The 25,279-nt window shown below is 33.6% G+C and overlaps 1 protein-coding gene across 5 annotated transcripts in view; it reads left to right on the top strand.

Moving 5' to 3' along the window:
- The window catches only part of LOC107873474 (probable LRR receptor-like serine/threonine-protein kinase At3g47570), a 61,520-nt gene that overhangs the window by 26,631 nt on the left and 9,610 nt on the right, over positions 1-25,279 (top strand). For all 5 annotated transcript variants that reach the window (XM_047414709.1, XM_047414707.1, XM_047414708.1 and 2 more), the window contains one exon: positions 19,041-19,140. The gene's annotated coding sequence lies outside the window, so the exon portion shown is untranslated. The remainder of the gene's footprint in view (positions 1-19,040; positions 19,141-25,279) is intronic.

The following is a 25,279-nucleotide window of genomic DNA, read 5'->3' as shown; positions in this document are numbered from 1 at the left end:
AGAAGCTGATGCAGAATAAGGATTTTAAATGTTTTGGGATGCCAAGAGGAAGCCCAAAATTGAATCACCTGGCATTTGTAGATGATATGATAATACTTTGCAAAGAAGAGGTGAATACCTTGAACCTGGTCACTGACACATTGTATAAATATGAGGAAGTATCTGGGCAAAAGATTAATAAGGAAAAGTGTGCAATTTATTTACACAAAGGAGTATCCAATGGAGTAGGGATTATTGCAGAAATAGCAACTAGCATCATGAGAAGTGACTTTCCTTTCATATGTTGTCCAATCTTTTATATGAGAAGGAAGAAGGATTACTATCAGCAATTACTGAATAAAATTGCTTGTAAAATGCAAGCTTGAAAAGGAAAATTCTTATGAAGGTAGGACAGTCTTGATCAAACATGTTTTGCAAAGTATTCCTATACATTGCTTATCATTAATGAGTCCTCCCTTAAAGTTTTTGAATACTATTCAAGGAATGCTTACTCAATTCTTTTGGAGTAGTAAAATTGGAGAAAAGGGAAAACATTGGGTAAATTGGTAAACAATTTGTTTACCATAAGATGAAGGTGGTTTGGGGATTAGAAGAATTGGTGATATTTATATGGAATTATTTTTCAAAATTTGGTGGAATTTTAGGACAAAAGAGTCTTTGTGGAAGGATTACATGTTTAATAAATACTGTAAAAAAGAACACCCAAAAATAGTCATGTGGAAAACTGGGGGAGGTGGATTTCAAATATGGAAGAAGATGCTTACTGCTAGGCATCTGGTGGAAGATCTCATTATATGGCAACTGAATCAGTTAGATAATTGGTCTGGGCAGGGTGATTTGTTTTCTATAATGGAAGGAGAACTAGAGGAGCATGAACAATATACTAAGGTGAAGATCTAGTAAGAGCAGGAAACTGGGATGAACAGTTGATTAGAAATTTATTCACAGAGGAGATAGCAGACCATATTCTTAAGAAGGTGACACCTCCATCAGAAGTAGAGAAAGACTGGCAAATATGGAGTATTGAACCTAAAGATTTTTTTTACAGTGAAGTGAGCTTGGAATTACATAAGGAGTAGTGAAAGCATTGATAATATTTTCAACAGAATATGGGTGAAAGGACTGCCTTTCAAGATATGTTTTTTCATGTGAAAGTTATGGAGAAGAAAATTTCCTGTAGATGATAAACAAGGAGGTTTGGCTTACAAGGCCCTTCTAAGTGCTGGTGTTGTGAGGAACCAGCAGTGGAGACAATTCAACATGTCTTCAGGAGTTCTTTTTATGCTAACAGGACATGGTCCTACATTTCCTCTTTTGCAAGTATTACAATTCAGAATATGATACTGAGAGAAACAATTTTAAGCTGGTGGAATGCATAAGTAAAAGGGAGGGAACAACCATACTATTTTGCTATGCTTAGCATTATTCTATGGGAATTGTGGTGGAAAAGGAATAGGAAGAAGCATGAAACAAGAACATTTTAGGTTTGAGGATAATATATAATGTTACAAGAAACTTGAGAATGTTATTGAAGGTTAGAAAGCCAGAACTAGATTGTCCAAATGAATGATCAAATATAATTAAGGAGATGGGAATCTTAAAACCAAAAGTTAAGGCTATTAAAGTATTATGGAAAGAACCAGGGGAGGGATGGGTAAATTATAACACAGATGGAGCAGTTAGAGGTGCAGAAGGAGGAAGCTCATATGCATTTTTCTTAAGGGACGAGAAGGGAGATATCTTATTTGCTAAAGGAGAACAACAGTACTATGTTAGTAGTATGCAAGCAGAAGCTTATGCAGTTTTCTATGCAGCTAAACATAGTACAAATTCTCAGTACAATAAGACAATATTTCATATGGATTCCTTAGTTATGCAGAAGATACAAACAGGGGAGTGGCCTTGTCCATGGAATATAGCATACATAGTCAAATAAATCCACATATTCATGAAGAATAAACAAGTACAGTATCAGCACATAAACAGGGAGGGAAACCAATGGGTAGATTATCTAGCAAATTTGGCTATATATGCAGGTGATTATATCATTACAAGTTTTCAACAGTTATAGAGTAGAGGTAAAGCTATTATAAACAGTGACAAATGGCAGAGTCCATATCTGAGAATCGTGCAAGTCAAGGGGTATATAGGGAAAGGAAACTTTTATTAAAAAGGTTTCATTAGTATCTACACAACAGTTAGTAGTAAAGGTACTATTTCTCAGCTATTACAGTCACCATGAAGGAGTACCAGCAACAAGAGAGGATCTATGCAGATAGAGCAACATACACCTAATAGGAAGAAGGCAAGGTGATCATTTGTGGGGCCAATCAACTCTTTTTTATCATCAGTACCACATCTACGGATGAAAAACAAGAGATTTTAGGTCAAAGTAGATCTAGAAAATACAACAGAAGAAATGAAGAAGGAAATTGACTTGGCTAATATAGCTTTAAGTGGAAGACTAAATCCATCTTACTTGACCAAAATACATGTTGAATGCAGCTGAAACACAAGTAAAATCAATAATCAGAGTGTATGATGTACAATAGAGATGTCAAAGAATGGATTATCAACACTTACCTTGAAGATGATGCAGGATTGAACCCTTAAAGCAATTACAGATAGATTCGTAGAAAAGAGGAAGGAAGACACAAAGCTGAAGGAGAGGAGATATTTTTAGGATTTGAAAACTAGTACTACTTTTAGAAACCCTACTATTTGTATATGTTTCTAAATGAATTATGGGATGGGTTGGGTCAAGAATAAGAATGGGTTGGTTTTCCTTTGTATGGTGGGTTGGTCCATCATTTGTTGATTATTAATAAAATATCTAAATTAAATCGAAAAAAAAAGTATATTACTTTCTTCATTTTAAATAGTTGGCCTTTGTTGACATGACATTCCCCTTAAGAAAATATTTATCATGGGTTTCTTTTATAAAATTAATCTTATTAATTATGTTTAGAATATTTAAACTTGAGTATATACACTTTGTTCAGTTATTTAATAATAATAATAGAATTGGAAGAACATAATAAATTCTTATTGATTTTAAAAAAGGTACAATTAAATTGGAACAAATACCTTTAGAAAAAAAATCAACTATTTTGAAACAGACAGAGTATCAAAGTTAATCTATAAACATCGAAAGGCGAAAAAATGCCCATTCCCCTTCCCACTCCTAAGTGCTAACCAAATTTATACAAATAAAAACAATCATATAATTATAACAAAGTTTTATCATTCATATTTTTCTTTATTTTATTGTTCACAAGTTAAAGATGTTATATCGTTCAGATTAGCTTTTCAAATTTTAAATCATATAAAAAAAATTACATAATATATTTTTTATCTGAATTGACTTACAGTTTTACATATGTTTATATGTGGTATTTCTCATAAACTGTATCTAATAATTGGTATAGAGAAATTATATTACATTATTAAACTTATGATATCAATACATGAATATAGAAATCAATACTCGAGTAAACAAATTAAATTCCGCTTGACAATATTTTTTAATTTAACAGAACTTAAATATCTATAATATAATGCATACATCACATGCTATTAAGTGTTGCGAATGTAAATTGATACCAAATTGTTAACTCCATAAACACATTCCTTGAACACTATATTAATGGAGGAAGCTTGAAGCTTCATTATTGGATGCTTGAGAAACTTTTGAACTTTTATTTTTTATTTACTACTTAAATTCAGTTATTTAATTAAATTGATATTTGTGAAAAATATTAACTCTTTGGACTTGTTTTTTAATGGTGAAAGGAATGGAAAGATTGTCAAAGGTGTAAGAAAATGAAAAAAAAAAAAAAAAAAACTGAATGAAAAATTTAAGTGTCATTGCGTGTAGTTTACCTGTCTTTATAGATCCGGTTATAATATTTTCTAGTGATATATTTATTTCATTTTAAAACTTTTTAAAGGTAATAGGATCTCGTAAAAATAAGACGTGACGATGAAATTTTGTGTATAATTTAAAGAGATATTTATGTCTTTTTCCTAAAAATTTGCTTCTAGTTTAGTGCTTTAGATATGAATTTCAAGTACAGAATTGGAAAGATTATGTCTTTAAAGTGCTTTATCATCTTTTCACTAGACTTATATTATTGCTCATTATTCTCAATTATTATAATACAGATAAACATAATTATTTTACTCATGCAATTTTAGTTATCTACAGACCTTTTTCTATTTCTTAAAATTCTATAATTTAAATTTGTTAATAATATTATTTTTGTTGTTTTTCTCTCTATTTTATATTTTAAAATAAGTCTTTTTTCTATAATTAAATTATATATACATATTTTTTCTACTATGATATTTTAATTTGGCTATCCCAGTAGTGTGCTACTTATGATTTCAAAATATTGTCATGCTATTGTGATTCCTTAAGATTATCTAAATTTTTCTTTAAATAACTTCATAATTGTAGATTTCTATACTATACCGCTCATGAAAAACATTTGAAATTTATTTCAAGAAAATGTTTTTTTATGTATGTATTCGAAGTTCATTATACTTTGAAAGTGATGCATCTTATTCAAACAAAAAAAATTAATTGTGTGCGACAATTATATATAATTTCAAATTCAAAAATTTATAGCGAAATTGTTCTAGTTTCTAAAATTAACTTATTTTAAAATATGTTTTTTCTATAAGTGTTTTTCGAAAAATTCCTTTTCGTGAAAAGCAATGTTTAGTCAGCAAATTTAAAAAAACAATTTTGAGCAGCAGTTAGTATTTGACTACGTTTTTAAGGCTTCATTTGTTTACACTTAATATGTGGTCTGAATCTGAACGGTTCAGACTTCAGACCATTAAGTATATTTATTTTTATTAAGATTTTAGCTCTTAATAGGTCTGAATAAGTCTTAATCGTTTAGATCTGAAATCAAGTCTTATTGTCATTAAAAGGTATTCTTGTATTGGATGATTTCAACATCACTTTATCTACAATCACTAGTCACCACCACTATCACCTCTGCCACCACAACTATTGTCAACCACCACCCACCACAACCAACTAACACCATCAACCGCCATCACCAACCACTTCCGTCATCACCAACCACTTCCACCATCACAACCACCACCGACATCCAATATCGCTACCAAGCACTATTATCAGCCACTACAAAAACTACCACCTCTATTATTCTAATTATATCCACTGCCACCACCATTGCGAATGCTAACACTAATTTCAGCACAACCACCATCATCAATCACTACTGACCAACTCATCTATCATAACTAGCAACACTGTTAACTACCACAAACATATCATCAACCTCTACACATTCTTCAGCCACCACCACTATCATTGCCATAAGTATCGCCACTTCTACCACCACTTCAATGATTATCATAACTATAATCTATCTCTACTAACAACCATCTACACTATCACAACTAACAGCATCTCCAATTACCACCAACACATTACCAAACACCATCATTTTTCAGTCATCACAATCAACATCTATAATAACTAACATCAACCAACTTTACATTACAACTACCATCACCACTACAAGTCCTAACTTTCACGACGTGAACTAGGGTCTGGCCTTAACAGACATCCCAAACCATGAAGGCCCAGATGCCCTACTCTATCTGATCTGGTAATCATGCACAACATTCATATCATAAAAAAAATACGAAAATACAATCTGATAGAGAAACATCGTCATTAACTCTGGGTTTCAAGACATAAAAAAGAAAACTGCAATTCAAAACATCTGAATAAGATCTGACTCAGTCTGCGAAATCTTTACTACATCTCAAAAATTGTTCTGAAAACTGGGACAAGGCCCCCAGTAGACCAAAACAACGGAATAACATAATTTGAAATAACAGGCCTTCTGGAACAAATATGGCTTACCACTGCACGAATCACTTCTCTCTGGAATACTCTACTGATTAGCCAGTCCCTTAGACTGAGCCTCCAAACCTAGGAGGTAGGGGATCAATACAGATGTCCCGATATACAAAGCAAATCTAAAACAATAATTTATATTCAACATATATGAGAGAAATTTAAAATAGTTCATAAACATATCATATAGTAAGAAATCTCATGGGCATTTTTGAAAGATTCTGAAAGAAAATCATCTAAACTTTGAGAAATTCTTTGTTTTACATCTGTGCTAGGTGGTATACCCTACAACTCTGAAATTCCATGAGCTATATGGAATCCACCATTGACTCAGCGCGGAAGCCTCCAGCCCAAGTGTGCCACAAGGGTTGGAGTCTCTGACTCTTCTGCGCCACACGATCGTCGCCAGCGTAAAAATAATATACCCGAATCAGTAAATCACGATTTTAGGCTAAGAGTTACTTGAACTCAAACCTTATTCGGATAACCACCTAACCCTCTTTAAGCCCAGTTTTAACTCTTTAAAACATGCATTCTCTAAAATTAAACTCTGAAAACATACTCTATTATGGCATACATACTTATGGTATCGTCATACCATTGTTGCAAGTCACATCTTTGAGCCATTATTAGCATATAATAATCTCTGTTTCAAAACAAACATAAATCTGGGACCACCATATCAATAAATTATTTCAAGGAGCTCTTTCTTAAAGCTCATGTAAACATATGCAAGAAACTTTCTTTGTCAACATTTCAAGAATTCAAGGTGGTCATATCAAAGTTCTCAATTACATGCATTTCCTTCTGTTTAACACAAAAAGATCATAGTAACATCAAGAAACACCCTCTCATTATTTCTAAATTATATTTCAATTGCTATGACATTGAGAAAACTACTTTCAAATCATAAGGCATGTATTTCAACTCTTTTCCAACAAAACCAAAATCTTTAATTCAACATACGAGAGGGGTTTCATAATATGTTCCCTCAAAATCTTCAATCTCAGTTTTCATACATATACATATACTTGTAAATCAATTTAAGGGGGAAATACCTAAAGGACAAATCAACAATAGCATAAAAACATTTATAATGCATAGTTAAAACATAGATTCCAAAAATCCCTTTAAAATTCATGCTTGATAATCTTTAAATCATGATCTAGTGTTTACAAGACCATGTAGTCTTTAGGATAAACCCCACATACCTCAAATTAAAAGCTTTTGAATGATCTCTAGCTTTTGGTATGCTATACGTACGATTGATGGGCGCTTTTTGATGCACTAGCAATGGGGATTCCGAATATTGAAGAATTAAGAAAAACCCACTACTGAATCTTGTGTTGTTTGGGTTTTTAGTTTGAAACCCTAGAGAGTGTTCTTGAGTAATTTGGATGATTGTGAATATATTCCGGTGTCTTTGGGATTAAATCCTGTGTTTAGGCTGATAAGGGGGTGGAAAATACCCAATATATCCTAAATAAGACGGAATAAAATACAACTGGGATCCGATATAATGGGCCACCGCGACGCACCACTATCGCGGTGGCTCACTGAAAATTGACGAATGGGATTTTTAGGGTCATCGCGACACGGAACCATCACGTTGTCCCACTGGTTGGGACCTGGAACTTCAGTGGGACACTCCATAATCGCACTAGGCAACTAGAATTTGACAATTGTTACATAGACTCTCTCCACGACACACCAAGTAACAAAATGACGGTGTTTTACGACTAGGACTTAAATTAGCCATAACTTCTTGCCCGGGTATTGGATTTGGGCGAATCTCATATCGATAGAAAGCTCATTCAATTCCCCACACTACTAAAATGATTAACATGACCTAATTGCATAGGATTTATTGCTTTTGGATTGTATATGCATAGAAATAATGGTTTTCATTCTAGCCTGAAATGCAGGGTGTTACATTATCTCCCCTTTACGATCATTCATCCCCAAATGATGGGTAGGAACATTGAAACTTAAAGGTATGGAATAACACGGACCTGTTGTGTCTTCTAAGAAAGGATATAACTAATCTAAAACATTTAAACTTCTATCATGAAACTAAATTCTGAGCTGACTTGCCCTTACTTGTTTTAAAGAGCTAATTCATGCTGAGAGTTTAGGATTTGCCCCAAAGAATTTATGCTCAAATCACACACATTGGATTTGGAAGTGATAACTTATGTAAGTGCGAATCATGAGGCAACAAGATTTAGATCGTACAAAGGTATTACATTGTCTGAGCTAAAATAACTGGAAAAATTTGAGATTATGTGTTAAACTCTTATTAACTGAGTCATGACTAAATAACTGAATCTGAAACATGATGCTTGGACTAAACTGAGTTCGCAACTTACACGGATGGAATAGATTATCTTTTGGGATAGTTATATGCATTGGACTTTAGATAATAGGACTGGGTGAAAAGGTGGAAAACCATAGTAACTTGTCTGTCTGACTGTTAAACTGAATTATACTAGACACCTATACATAACTGGAGTATCTCTTCAACATTCTTTCTAAAGAAGTTCTAGCAGCCTTCGGGAGCAAAGAATCTCTGACATGAATTACACAAGACATCCAACTAAGGAATGACAACAATGACACTACTTTATAGCATGGAATATAAAAATATAACTCGTAAACTTAGATAGAATTACCAAACCTTAGGCATTGCAACTTCTTACTTTTAAGATTAGCCACACTTCTAAAATACTCTCTCAACTATACTTTTCCCTTAAACACCCTGGTCATTGATTCCACTTTTTTTTCTCACATAGTCGCTGATATTTCCATCTACTAAAGTCTAAACTAAACTAAATCCCCTTATCATCTTAAAGCATAACTCAAAATCACAAGATGCACCACATAATTCTGTAATACTAGTCTAAATCATGAATTTAGCACACCTTGCATTTAACAATTCCTCATCTCCTGCATAATTCTTATTGCCACTCTAGCAATCACCTTTAACTTCGTATTAGACATTCACAAACACCCAAGGTATCCATCCATATGCATACAAACATGACATTCAAGCCTACCTTCATACCCACATATGCACTTCTAAACAACCACTTATAAAGCATATTCCTCATATTCTCTAATACTTTTATCCATAACAACTTCCTTGCACTATTCATATGATACACATTAAATATCCTCATCTAACCAAGCCATACATGAAACTTCACCTCAAAGTTCTTTCAACTTATAGACTTACATAAAGCAAGCGCACAACAATTTTTCCCCAATATAACACATAAAACTTCAACTAACCTTGACACGATCAAAGACTCGGCCTCAATCTTACTCCATAATTTCTGCCTTAACTCAAATAAGAATACAACCATCTTTCATCAACAAGAAATGTTTACTCTTTTCCATCTAAATAATTGTTCATCATCACTATCTCGACCTAAGGGAAAAGGTCACTAAAAAATTAGAATACCAGAATATGAAACATGAGGGGAGTGCTAAGCATAACTTGATACCCTACGAAGGCATGAGGAATAGAGCACTCACGGCATGGACTCATTGAAGAGATCTAATCTGTGGCGTACCTGATATAAATCTAAATTTTCACTAATCGTTAAGAGTATCACATGTGCACAAGAGTCATGAACTGCATGATCTAAATTTTTGGAATTCATAACTTACGAAAAGTGATTTTGACTACTAAACAAACTGGGAACTCATCATACTAGAAACTAGGAGAGTACATGATTCCTTATCATATTCCTAAATAAAAGCTATGATCATAAAGCTGAACATAAAGCATGAGTATGTATCGGAATAACTAAAGTAAACTGCTAAAATAAGAATAGATTGAGCATCATTCTTTCTCACAGCCAATTCCATAACTTACTGGCACATCTATTATCATCTGAAAACTCGACTTGGTTACTTGTTCTATCATCTTCCCCTTAGATTTAAGCCACTACTCTAAGTCTGTGAACCACTATATACACTCTGGTATAAACTAAAATCACTTTATTCTAGAGTTGGGGATATAACAATACACATAAAACTAAACTTACCCTGTAAGACAGTATCTTCATGTATAACAAACAATCCTTCCAAGACTCGACCCTTAGGTTTCTATAGCCCCAAAAGTCATCATATAACATCTTAAACATTCACCAACTCAGATTCTTCTAACAATAAACATGGATATCTCCAAACCTTTGATTTACCATACCACTTCTGTCATAGTCTACCAGTATCACGACTCCAAACTTATATCTCTCTACTATGAGAATCAAGATCGTATCAAAAGGCTCAATATCATCAATCAAAACTACTTAACCTGGCTATTTAGAACACCATATACCATCTAACTAGTCTTTGTCCACCTAATAACTCAAGGTACCACTAGCCACACACAGCATGTAATAGCCTTAGAAAAATATTGCAACCTCATATCACCTTGGCATACTTCTAGTTTATACATACAACATCATACTTCATTACAAACCAATTAAACTTAAGATCTTGCATGCACTGTTCAAGCCTATTAGATCGTTTCCATAAAACTAGTATCATTAGCCAAGATATAATCATATCCACCTTCATGACATCACTGCTATGCCTCAAAATCTACTACATACCTTCTCACAAGTAGTACTAGTCTACAACTACCAAATAAAAGAAAGTCAAGGGGTTAGAGTCACATAATAGACATGGTCAACCTTAATCTTATATTATGACCCCATACAATCTTATCTACTTATACAGCTTTCTTACATCACACCTAGTTACCTAAGCATACATTTAGACTACCTCTAAATTCCACAAACAACCTTGTATCTATAATTATAACTTACTGGCTAATCTAGCCATTTTCATACTTCAAGCAAACAACAACTCGCCTTAGATAATAACTCCTTCTCTACCTTCTACTAAACTAACACAGAAGGATGTATCACTTTAATACCAACTCAATCTCATGCCAAAAGATTCAGCTATACATACATTCAATAAATTGCCCTTACTACGATTCTTACCATTAAGCCTCTAAACCCCCAGTTCAAACCAACAAAAGAACCAACAAGATCGATAATAAGTTGCTAGTGAATAAAAATAGGCCTCACACGGCCTCACTAGACTTTGAGTTTCAAAAATACAATGATAACAAGATTACAAGTGATAGAAACTTGATACACAATAATGAATGATATAAGAATAGATATCTTACTTTTAATGAATAAAAATTTGAGTCAAACACTTCCCCCACAGACTACCATACAATCCACACGTGTTACTAGCTACCACATTAGTCTATCACTATAAAGGGGTAAATCATCCTCAAACATCAGTTATTCAACTAAAATATTTATTTACACAAAAGTCACCCTTACTCTGACTTCTAACCTTGTGACTTATATCACCAGCTTCTTGGTCTAATCTCACTACCAATAGGTCATGACAACAATACTTTAACTTATACTACTATTCGGGTGGAAATACAATTCCAATATTCTACTACACATCATTCCCTTTTTTAGGTATGACATCTTCAACATAAATTCCGAAAAGGACTGAATACACTTAATACTGCAGGCTAAAAAGAACAATCTCATCAGAATCAAAGTTCAAACAAGAATCAATACACTCTGAGGCACTAACAGACTCTTCACAAGTCCTTGCACAATTTTAAAATCTCATATGGCTTAATTAAAAAGAACTATGTCATTTAGACTCTAAACATCTATACTTGAATCACCCCAATAATGAGACATGTCTGAGAACATCAGAGTAAGAAAAGAATTAGAATGACTGTTACTTTTGTATAGGCAACACCATAGCATAATTAGAGAACGAAAGAGGAACATTCTGACTCTATTGCATGAACTAAAACATGAAGAAAGAGAGACATTCCTAAATGCCTTATAGCCTTCTGCTTATAAGTGTGGTGGGCTACATACCCATAAACAAGACTCTACCCGACACGATTTCGCAGACACCCTGGAATTATGAACCGTACTCTGATACCAAGTTTTTGATGACCCAAACTAGGGCCTGGTTGTGACGAACATCCCAAACAATGAAGGTCTGGATATTCTACTCTATCTAATATGGTAATTATGCACAACATTTATATCATAAAAGAAAATGTGAAAATATAATCTGATACGGAAACATGGTCATTAACTCTGGGTTTCAAGACATAAGAAAGAAAACTAAAATTCAAAACATCTGAATAAGATCTAACTCAGTCTGTGAAACCTCTACTACATCTCAAAATAGTTCTGAAAACTGGGACAAGGCCCCTAGTAGACCGAAAAAATAGAATAACATAATTTGAACTAACAGGCCTTCTGAAAAAAGATGGCTCACCACTGCACGAATCACTTCTCTGGAATACTCTATTGATTAGCCAGTTCCTTAGACTGAGCCTCTAGACCTGGGAGGTAGGGGGTCAATACAAATGTACTGGTATGCAGAGTAAATCAAAAATAATAATTTATATTCAACATATATGAGAGCAATTTAAAATAGTTTATAAATATATCATATAGTAAGAAATCTCATGGGCATTTCTGAAAGACTCTGAAAGAAAATCATCTAAACTCTGAGACATTCTTTGTTTTACTTTTGCTCTAGGTGGTATACCCTACAACTTTGAAATTCCATGGGCTATATGGAATCTGCCATTGACTCGGTAGGGAAGCCTCCAACCCAAGTGTGCTGCAAAGGTTGGAGCCTCTGACTCTGCTACATAACACGGTCGTCGCCAGCATAAAAATAATATACTCGAATCGGTAAATCACGGTGATAAGCTCAGAGTTACATAAACTCCAACCTTCTTTGGGTAACCACCTAACCCTCTTTAAGCTGAGTTTTAACTCTTTAAAACATGCATTCTCTAAAATCAAACTCTAAAAACATACTCTCTTATGTCATACATACTTATGGCATCGCCATACCATTGACTTGTAAGTAATATCTCTGAGCCATTATTAGTATATAATAATCTTTATTTCAAAATGTAAATCTGGGACCTCCATATCAATAAATCATTTCAAGGAACTCTTTCTTAAAGCTCATGTAAACTTATGCAAGAAACTCTCTTTATCAATATTTTAAGAATTCAAGGTGATCATGTCAAAGTTCTCAATTACATGCATTTCCTTCTCTTTAACAAAAGAACATCATAGTAACATAAAGAAACACCCTCTCATTATTTCTAAATCATAATTCAATTGCTATGACATTGAGAAAACTACTTTCAAATCACAAGGCATACATTTCAACTATTTTCCAACAAAACCAAAATCTTTAATTCAACATAGAAGAGTGGTTTCACAATATGTTCTCTCAAACAATCTTTAATCTCAGTTTTGATACATATACATATACTTGTAAATCAATTTAAGGGGGAAAGACCTAAAGGCCAAATCAACAATATCATACAAACATTTATAATGCATAATTAAAACATAGATTCCAAAAACCCCTTTAAAATTAATGCTTGATAATCTTTAAATCATAATATAGTGTTTACAAGCCTATGTAGTCTTTAGGATACACCCCACGTACCTCAAATTAGAAGCTTTTGAATGATCTCTAGCTATTGGGATGTTATACGTATGATGTATGGGTGCTTCTTGAAGCCCTAGCAATGGGGATTCCAAATATTGAAGAATTAAGAAAAACCCATGGTTGAATCTTGAGTTAGTTGGGTTTTTAGTTTGAAACCCTAGAGAGTGTTCTTGAGTAATTTGGATCATTGTGAATGTATTCTGGTGTCTTTGGGATTAAATCCTGTGTTTAGGCTGATAAGGGGGGTGGAAAATACCCAATATACCCTAAATAAGATGGAATAAAATACAACTGGGAGGCTGATTTAATGGGCCACCGAGATGCACCACTATTGGGTGGCTCACTGGAAATTGATGAATGGGATATTTAGGGTCACTGCAATGTAGAGCTATCACGTTGTCCCATTAGTTGAGACCTGGAACTTCAGCGCAATGCGCCATAATCGCTCTAGGCAATTGGAATTTGACAATTGTTAAATAGACTCCCTCTGCGACGCGCTAAGCACCAAAATAACGATATTTTATGGCTACTACTTAAATTAGCCATAACTTCTTGCCCGGATATCGGATTTGGGCAAATCTTATATTAACGGAAAGCTCATTCAATTCCCCACACCACTAAAATGATTAACATTCCATATTTGTATAGTATTTATTGCTTTTGGATCATCTATGTATAGAAATTATGGTTTTCGTTCTAGCCCAAAATATGGGGAGTTTGAATAACAGTCACTACAATACGAACCATCTCTACCATCACAACTATCACTACCAATATTATTAGTCACTTACATTAATTATTATCATCAACACCACCATCACTAGTTCAAACCATCGTTGTTAACTTATACGAGTCCATCACGAGTTAAGAAACCAGTCCCTTTACACACAAAACTAGTACTCAACAAGAATAAAGTAAAGTGCAAAAGAAATAAAGACACATAATATTTACGTAAAAATCTCCTTGCTCAAGGAAAGAGAAAATTACGACCTGCCAAATATGATTTTCCAACACTCCACTATCTCCAAGCAACGTGTGATTACAGACATGAATAATCAAATTTTTTTAAAAAAAGAAAATTTATACCACTGGACAGAATGTCTAGCAGTTTTTTATTATAATAAAAATAAAATCCCCAATAGTAATTAGTCCAAGCAAGGAGGATAGACCCTATCTTACTAATTCTAATAAGGTAATGAACCTCTACTAATCGACAAACATAAAGAACATTAAAGTTAGAGAGAAGTAGGTATTTTATGATAATCACAAAGGATTAAACCCTTAATCCTATCTACTTTGTAACATCTCTATGACAAAAACTGTGCAAAACCTCTACTACACCTACGCATCAACTAAATCTAGTCGGCACGCCTAGATAACTCTACCTAAGAACACATCAAGCATGATGAAATATCCTTGACTAAGAAAAAGATGATTCGACTAACTAGCTCTAGTTAATACGACTCAACCTAAGAACATAGACAAGTCAAAATATCTACTATCCTTTATAACTTAGGAGTAGATTTATAATTTAAGAATGAAAAACACAAAACTCAAGAGTTCAACAAAGACTGGACTACACTCGATCAGGTCCCTATTTAAATGTGAGCAATGTTCACTTTTTATGAAAAGACGTTTGCTTGAGAGATAAATCTTGATTGTAAAAATTAGGTTTTACTCTTGTCACATCTTTCTTTTATAAGGGAGAACAAAACCTGAACACCACGTTATTGGTTTAGGTTGGATAGCTCAACTGCGCCAGTGTTGTAGTGTCACCAACTTATTGCAGAAAGGTACAGCGTATAGATAAACATCTACAACAATAGGACAACCCGATTAATCATGGATCAGATCCCTTGTTGAGATTTGTTAAATCATCAAAATCAATATTCTAACACTTATCCCTGAGGCATTCAGTTAAAACTTATAGTAAAAGAAATAACTAGATGTGATTATGAAAACATGATTATTTGAGTTATCAAATGTCAAATCATAGTGCAAATTCTTCTTAGCAATAGTTGAACATAAAGGTAAATCTGACAATCTATATGCATAAGTGAGAAATTCCCTAAAATGAAGCATCAAATTTTCCACCACATTATTTGATACTGTTATTGTTTCTTGTGAAGCCATGTGATGCTTACCACATTAATTGGTTATACTTTCTACATTGTTCTTTTCTCTTGTACTTGATTTTATTGCACTTGGGCCTATGGTCTCATAAAAATAACCTCTCTACCTATATGAAGTAGTGGTATGGTCTACGTAGATTTTATCATCTCCAGACCACACTTGTTGAAACCTACTAGGTATTTTGTTGTTACTATTGTTATTATTAAAGTTTATGTTTCAATCAATTTTGAAACAAATACATCGGTTAAAAGTCTTTTGAGTTATGTTTCAGTTAATTTTAAAACAAATACACCAGTTAAAAATTTTGAGCTACAAAGAACATGAATGTAAATTTAACAATTCATTCATGAATGTAGATTTAACAATTCATTCTTCTTTAAATTTTACGTTTTAGGTTTTTTAAGGAATGATATCTTTTTTAAAAAAAAAATATTCAGGAATCTATTAACTATTACTTTATTAATATTCTTCTCTTGCATGAAACTTTTATCCTATAAATAGTATTTCTTATGTTTGAAAAGACAAGCACTCAAAAAAAAACACTTTCCCTTGATAAATATTTGATTGACATTGATCAAAAGGTGAGATAACCAATTCAAGAATAGAAGAGAAACATTCTTGAATGCTACTTGACTTGTGGCTTAGTTGAATTTCGAAGATAGAGTTGTTATAACTTCTTCTGTTTGCTCATGGAAGAGACTCCAACTATCTTCAAGAAGCGTATTATCATGTCGCTAAGTCAAGTAAGTTTTGTTTTGAATTTCTTGTATAGCCATTTGAAGGTAATTGTCTCTATAGCTTCTACATCAATATCAAATAGTATTCTATCTTTGCCTAATCCTAATTTTGAGATATTTAATGGCAAAGATTTTTCTAGATGGCATGGAAAGATGAATATTTTTTACGATGATTAAAGTTGGCATTTGTTCTTGAAGAATCTTGTCCTAATGCTCGTGGTTCTGAGGTAGCATCTGACGAGGCTACTTTAATTAAAGAACAAATTTCCAAGTGACAATATGATAATTATTTGTGCAAGAATTATATTCTTGGAGGAATGTCCAACAAATATTATGGTCAATATAATGTTAAATGCAAATTTGCAAAGGAGATTTGAGACACTCTGGAAGCTATTTATTTAGCAGAAGAGGCGAGTTCCAAGAAATTTCATGATTCAAATTATGTGAAGTTCGAAATGATTGATGGCAAGCCAATCAGTGAACAAGTACAAGAATTCCAACTTATAGCTAATAAAATTGCTATAGCTAGAATTGCTCTTGATGAAAACTTCCATACTAGTTCTATTGTATCAAACTTCCACCATCTTAGAAAGAGAACCAAAGCAAACCCATACACAAAAAAAAAAAAAGATTTGACTCTTGAATAATTATTGCAACACTTGCAAATTAAACAAGAAACACGATATCGTGACAATAATATTTTGAAAGAATCTTTCTTGAATGCTCATATGATTGAAGAAAAATCAAGTAAGAAGGAATCTGAAAACAAGAATTCTTCAAAGGAAAAGAAAACTACAAAATTCAAGCGTAATGGTGCAAATTTTAAATCTGGAGAATGCTATTATTTTCATAAAATTGATCACCATGCGCGTAATTGTAGAATTCTTAAAAACAAAAAGAAGAAAGAAAAAGCAAATAAAAATAAAAAGGTGATCTTGTGGCAATGGCCATAGAAACATTTATAGCGAAGGATCAAGTGGAATGGCGGATAGATATTGGCGCAACTCATCACATATCAGATAACCAAGATTCTTTCAAGACCTATGAATTAGTGGGGGACAGTAAAATTTTATATAAGGGAAACTCTTCCTCTACTATAGTTGTAGGAAATTAAAGGACTTATTGAACTGAAAATTACTTTCAAAAAGATAGTTACATTGATGGATGTATAGCATATTTCTGATATTCAAAAGAACATGGTGTTTGGTATGCTTCTTTCGAAGCATGATTTTAAAATGATTTTTGAGGAAGACAAGTTTATTTTATCTAAAAATGGAATGTTTGTTGAAAAAGGCTATGTTGCAAATGGAATATTTAAACTCAATATTGAAAATAAAAATATTTTTGCTTATCTTGTGGAGTCTCTGGATTTAGGGCATGAATATCTTGTCATGTGAATTTTAGATCATTCAACATATGGTGAATAATAAATTAATCAAACACTATGAAAAGAATGATACTATTGCCTTACTTGTAGTAAATGAAAGATTATAAAGAAGTCTTTAAGATTGTTGAAAGGACTTTCACACTTTTGCAATTAATTTACACTGATATTTATGAGATAGATATTTGTCACATCATGGAAAGAGTTATTTTATTATTTTCATTGATGACTACTCAAGATATACATATGACTTTCCATTGAAAACAAAAGATGAAATATCTGAGACTTTCAAAACAAATAAAGCAGAGGTTGACAATAAATTGAGTTTGAAAATTAAATAAATTAGGTATACTAAAGGTGGAGAGTACTTAAAGTCGGATTTTATTGATTTTTTTTAAAAAAAGGCATTGAAAATAAGTGATCATGTCGTATACACTACAACAAAATGTTATAGCAGAAAAAATATAGAACTTTCGTAGAAATGGTTAATTCTATATTTTATGGATCTAGTATGTCTTAAAATATGTGGATTGAAGCCTTTCTTTCAGAATGTCATATTTTGATAGAATTACTTTCAGGAATTATGATGCATCTCCATATGAATTTTGAAATAATCAAAAGTCAAATATAAATTATTTTAAAGTATGGGGTTGCTTGTCTCATGTTTAATTACCAGATCAATAGTTGACTAATATTTGTTATAGAGAAATAGATTTTATGTTTATTTACTATTCACAGACCAGTAAGGCTTATAGTTTTTTAAATCTTGAGGCCCCAAGCCCTCGCATAATTATTCAATCTTAACATGCTAATTTTTTTGAGCATATATTTTCCAAGAAAAAAAATTCTTTTGAATAAGATACAAGTTCTATTTCTCCTCTAAAGAGAACAATAATTGAGACCTTGGAAGAAAGTCAACCAAGACATAGTTCAAGATCAACCAAACCAAAGGACTTTGGACCTAATTTTCAAGCTTATTTGATTGAAAAAAATCCTGCAAGTTATGATGTAGCTATGTCTTCACATGATGCTCATTTTTGGTGTGAAGCCATTGATGATGAAATGCATTCTATCCTGTCAAATAATATATGAATTTTATCAGATTTTCCTCTTGGATGTAAATAATTTGGTTGCCAATGAAATTTAAGGAGAAAAATGAAATCTGATGGTACTTTAGATAAGTACAAAGCTCTCTTGATAGATAAAGCTTTTTACTCAATTGAAAGATATTGATTATTTTGATAATTTTGCACCTGTAGCTCGGATGACCTTTAGTTGCCTCTTAATTGCTTTAACAGTAATTCAAGGTCTTGTGATTCATCAGATGGATGTGAAGACTGCTTTTCGGAATGGAGATCTAAATGAAGAACTCTACATGAAACAATCAGAAGGATTTGTCATTCCTGATCAAGAACATAAAGATTGTAAGCTTCTTAAATCTCTGTATGGATTAAAAACAAGCAAAAAATCAATGGTATGAGAAACTTTAAAAAGTTATCGAAAGAGTCAAAGAAACAAAATGCTTTCGCTTTCTTGTTTGTAATGAAAGATTTTAGAGAAGTTGATGTAATTTTAGAAATCAAAATTATAAGATCAACAAATGATTTGACCCTTACTCAATCAAGTTACACTGAGAAGGTTCTGAAGAGGTTTGGTCATTTTAACAATAAGACTACTTCTACACTATTTGATCCTATCATCAAACTAGTGCAAAACTCTAGTGATATTCCTAATAGATTGACATATTATTAATTATTAGGAGTCTTATATATGTCATGTATTGTACCAGGACAAATATTGATTCTATATTAGGAACTTTGAGCAAGTTTACTGGTAGCCTTGGAGTTGAGAATGGGAATGCTTTAATTCGTATTTTAAAGTATTTGAAGGGTACAATTAATGTTGGTCTGCATTATTCTACCTTTTCAGTAGTTCTTGAAGGCTACAGTGATGCTACTTGGAATTCTGATCTAAATGACTCTAAATCTAGTATTGCTTGAATTTTTACTTTGGTTGGAGCAACAATATCTTTGAGATCAAAGAAGAAAATATGTATTAGCCACTCAATCATGGAATTAGAATTTATCGCTATGTCTTCTGCTGAAGAAGAAGTCGATTGGCTACAAAGTATGTTGATAGATATTTTATTGTAGGGTAAACCAATACAACCTTTGACTATCTGTTGTGATAATAAAGTTGCTATATTTTGGATTCAAGTGATTGTTACATTGGTAAGGCAAGACAAGTTCATCTTAAACACAATTATATAAGAAGATTATTGGAGGTTGGTATAGTATCATTTCAATGTGTAGTTTAGACTCAATTTAGCAGATCCTTTGTCTAAAGAGTTAGGTAAGAAATTAGTAATGGGTTGAGAATAAAGCCTGTTGATTGATTGATTGTACTTTATGATAATCCTACCTAATGATACAATCTTGGGTTCAAAGAGAAAAACAAGTAAAGTTACAATTGTGAAGCACATCAACAAAATTTCCTTTTTTCCTAGAAAGTGAGTAGATGTACATCAGTTGAGATTCTTTTCTCTTGATAAATCTATAAGACGGATCTCATTTGGAATAAATAATAAGACTCTTGATAGATTCGACAATATTCCTACAAAAGATAAGAATGATATTATATTCTCTTAATAAGTCTATGCACCAATTTTGATTGGAGTGTCTAGGAACACTCTTGGTAGATTTACTAATACTTTGTCATAAAGAAGGATGTGATTAATTTCTCTTAATAAAATTCATAGACTATTTGATCGGAGTATGTAAAGTTTGTCTTAATGAATTCACCGCACTAAGTGCAAAGTGGAGGCCACTCCAATAAGATTTTGACAGAGAAATCTTAAAGCACTAAGCTAAAGGATTCAGGACACATGACATAAGGTATCAAAGAATTTTTATTTTCACCGAAATATAGTAATATGCATGGAGGTATTTTATACTTCATTCAATGAACTACTTAGGTCACGATTTTTTTACTAAATAGTCAATGATTTAGAATGTCTTCACTACCTAATGGTTCAAGTCCAAAATACAACATTATTGATGCATGTTGCTAGATTAATATCTCAATTGAATTTTATTTTTTAAACATAAAATTTCTTGAAACAAGTGGCAGATTGTTATTGTTAAAGTTTATGTTTCAATCATTTTTGAAATAAATACAAAGTTTAAAACTCTTTTGAGTTATGTTTCAATTAGTTTTGAAACTGTAACACCCCGCATCGTCCATGAGTTAGCTTGTGGTAATATGCTCTTAGAGTTAAAGACTAGAAAATTATTTTTTCCGAATTTTGACTTTTCTTCACATAGGAAATTTGATAAGTTTTTCACCAATTTAATATTCTCCCAAATCCGATACCTGGGAAATAAATTATGGTTAATTTAAGTCCTGGTCAAAAAACAGCGCCATTTTAGTGCATAGCACGTCGCGGAGGGGGTCTATTTAACAATCGTCAAATTCTAGTAGCCTAGCACAATTATGGTGTGTCGCGCTGAAGTTCCAGATCCTAACCAGTGGGACAACGCGATGGCTCCACATTGCGGTGACCTTAAGAATCTCATTCGTCAATTTCTAGTGAGCCATCGCAATTGAGGCGCAACACGGTGGCCCAAAAAATTGGGCTCCCAGTTATATTTTATTCCATCTCATTAAGGGTATATGAGGTATTTCCCCCCTCCCATTATCAGCTTAAACACGGGATTATGCTCCTTGGTGACCATATTATTCATACTTTCTTCAAAATTCACAAGAACACTCTCTAGGGTTTCAAACTAAAAATCCAATTAACTCAAGATTCAACTGTGGGTGTTCGAAACTGAGTTAAGATTTGGAATCCCCAAACTGTAGGCTTCAAGAATCATCCATCAAATTTCTAAATTGAGGTACGTGGGATTTATCCTAAAAACTACATAGGCTTGTAAACACTAGATCATGATTTAAAGATTATCAAGCATGAATTTTAAAGGGGGTTTTCGAATCTATGTTTTAATTATGCATTATAAATGTTTTTATGATATTATTGATTTGGCCTTTAGGTCTTTCCCCCTTGAATTAATTTACAAGTATATGTATATGTATGAAAACTGAGATTGAAGATTGTTTGAGAGCACATATTATTAAACCCCTCTTGTATGCTGAATTAAAGATTATGGTTTTGTTGGAAAAGAGTTGAAATGCATGCCTTGTGATTTGAAAGTAGTTTTCTCAATGTCATAGCAATTGAAACATGATTTAGAAATAATGAGAGGGTGTTTCTTGATGCTAATATGATGTTCTTGTGTTAAAGAGAAAGAAATGCATGTAATTGAGAAGTTTGACATGACCACCTTGAATTCTTGAAATGTTGATAAAGAGAGTTTCCTTGCATATGTTTACATGAGTTTTAAAGAATGAGTTTCTTGAAAACAATTGTTGATATCGTGGTCCTAAATTCCATGTTTTGAGAACAGATATATAATTTCCTATAAATGGCTTAGAGAATGTAACTTGCAAGTCAATGGTATAACGATACCATATAAATGTATGCCATAACATAGTTAGAGTTTTCAGAGTATGTTTTCAGAGAATACATGTATTAAAGAGTTAAAAATAGGCATAAAGAGAGCTAGGTAGTTGCCTGAAGAGGGTTTGAGTTCAAGTAACTCTTAATCTAAAATCGTGATTTGCCGATCCAGGTATATTATTTTATGCTGGCGACGGTCGTGTGGCGTAGAGTCAGAGACTCTAACCCTTGCGGCACACTAGGGTTCGAGGCTTCCCCACCGAGTCAATGAAGAGTTCCATATAGCCTGTGGAATTTCAGACTTGTAGCGTACACCACCTAGCGCAGAAGTAAAACAGAGAATGTCATAGATTTCAGATGATTTTACAGAGTCTTTTAAAAATGCCCATGAGATTACTTACTATATGATATGTTTATGAAATATTTTAAATTTCTCTTATATATGTTCAATATAAATTATTATTTTGGATTTGCTCTACGTACCAGTACAATTGTATTGACTCCCTACCTCTCAGGTTTAGAAGTTTAGTCTAGGGGTCTAGCTAATCAGTAGAGTATCCAGGGAGAGTTGATCCATGCAGTGATGAGCCTTCTTTGTTCAAGAAGGCCTGTGATTTTAGATTATGTTATTCCTTTGTTTTTATCTAGGGGCCTTGTCCCAGCTTTTCAGATAATTATCTTTAGATCATGTAGTAGAGATTTTGCAGACTGTTCTAGAAGTTGTTTAGTTGATTTCAGATTTTATTCCGTATGGTTAAACTAAATCCAGAGTATGACCATTTTTCTGTATTAGATTATAATTCCATATTTTCTTTTATTATTTAAATGTTATGCATGATTTCCAGATCAGATAGAGTAGGACGTCTGGGCATTCATGGTTCAAGATATCCGTCATGGCCAGGCCCTAGTTCGTGTCGTGACAAACTTGGTATTAGAGCACGATTCATCGTCCTAGGGTGTCTGCAAAATCACATTGGGTAGAATCTTGTTTATGGGTGTGTAGCAAAATCGCACGGTACATGACAATCATGCCTCCCTATCGTACTACTAATCAGAATTCACAAACAGATGAGGTCCGTACCACTCATTGGATTAGGACCCAAAACAGAGCTTAGACTCCAGAGATTAATGATACTCCAGAAGTCCCACCTACTCAGACCAGCCCACCTAGGGCACCAGAGCTTCTCGAATAGGGACTAACTCACTCAGCCTCGTAAGAGAGAGATATCTAATGCATAATTTAGTCAATCCATTTACATGCTTGCACAATTGGTAGCCACACAGACTCAACGGTTGGAAGATATTGGGTCTACATTTGCATGTCTGAGTCTACAAGAGTGGTCTAGTTTATGAGAATAAACCCGCCCAAGTTTACTGGTACCAAGGTTGAAGAGGATCCACAGGAGTTTATGGACGAGATGGAGAAGATCTTTAAGGTGATGCATTTAGATGAGGTAGAGGAGGTTAAGTTAGCAACTTACCAACTTAAGGATGTAGAGAACCAATGGTATAACAAGTGGGAAGATTCAAAGGGTGAGAGTGCTGAGCCTACAGTTTGGGCCGAGTTCGTGGAAACCTTCCTTGATCGATTCTTTCCTCTCGAGCTGAGAGAGGCCAAAGTTGAAGAGTTTATAAATCTAAAGCAAGGAAAGATGAGTGTCCAAGAGTATATTCTGAGGTTCAACCAACTAGCCCGTTATGCTCCAGAGATGACTAGTAATATGAGTGCCCAACTGAGGAAATTTACATCCGGCCTTTCAGATGACTTAGTTCTTGAATGATAGAGACCAATGTTGAACTGGGACATGGATTTTGCCAGACTATCAGTCGACATATAGTAAGTTGAGGAAAAGAAAAAGAAAATCACTGAATCTAGAGAGAAGGATTGGCAGGCAAAGAGAGACAAGACGAAAGACCAGAGCCACAGTCAGTAACGGAGTGGGAATTGGGGTAACAAATGGCAGAAGAAGAAGTTTTAGGGTAATGCATAGTCTGCAGCTAGTGCTATGGTGTCCAGACCCCTAGTTGGACAGCACCTCCAAGATTTTTAGTCCAGGCAAGGGTCGAGAATGCAGGGTTCACAATCTTAAGGAAGTGTAGCTCAAACCTCTCGAACATACCCACACTGTGAGAAATGTGGGAGAAATCATCCAGGTAGGTATCAGTTTGGTTCTATGGTGTGTTATTTGTGTGGCCAACCATTCCATATCCGAAGAGACTGTCTGGAAGCAAAGGGTAATATTGGCGGAGCCAAGTTACATGCTAATTCTTCTGCACCACCACCACCTCAGAAGGGTGACACTTCAATCGTGGGAAGTGGCCGCAACCAGTTGTACACCTTAACCAATAGCCAAGAGGTAGAGGCCTCACCGGATGTAGTTACTGGCACGTTGCAGATCTTTTTCTGTGATGTATATGTGCTACTTGATCTCGATTCTACCCTGTCTTACATGACACCTTATGTGGCTGTTAGTTTTGGGTTTGATCCCGATGTGATTGTCAAACTTTTTTCTGTTTCTAATTCGGTGGAAGATTTTATTGTGGCTAGGAGGGTGTATAGAAATTGTGTGGTAACTTTTTGTAGGCGGGATATTGTGGCAGGCCTCATAGACTTATACATGGTTGATTTTGATGCTATCCTAGGGATGGACTGGCTCTATTCGTGTTATGCCACGTTAGATTGTAGAACCCAAAAGGTTACTTTTTCCTTCCCGAATCAACTAGTAATAGAATGGGAGGGACATTCCTTAGCACCTAGAGGGAACTTTATATCTTACCTCAGAGCCCGTAAACTTATTTCTAAGGGTTGCTTATATCATCTTATTCTGGTTAAAGATTCGAATACCAAAAGCCTTTCTCTTCAGTCTGCCCTATGGTGAATGAGTTCCCAAGAGTTTTTCCTGATGATCTCCTAGGCATACCACCTGATAGGGAGATAGATTTTGGTATTGATTTGTTGCTTGATACCCATCCCATCTCTTTTCTACCATATAGAATGGCTCCTACAGAACTGAAAGAGTTGAAAGAACAGCTAGCAAATCTTCTAG

The sequence above is a fragment of the Capsicum annuum genome, chromosome 6, assembly GCF_002878395.1.
Source record: "Capsicum annuum cultivar UCD-10X-F1 chromosome 6, UCD10Xv1.1, whole genome shotgun sequence".
Classification (NCBI taxonomy): Eukaryota; Viridiplantae; Streptophyta; class Magnoliopsida; order Solanales; family Solanaceae; genus Capsicum; species Capsicum annuum.
This window is presented reverse-complemented; position numbering and strand designations above follow the sequence as displayed.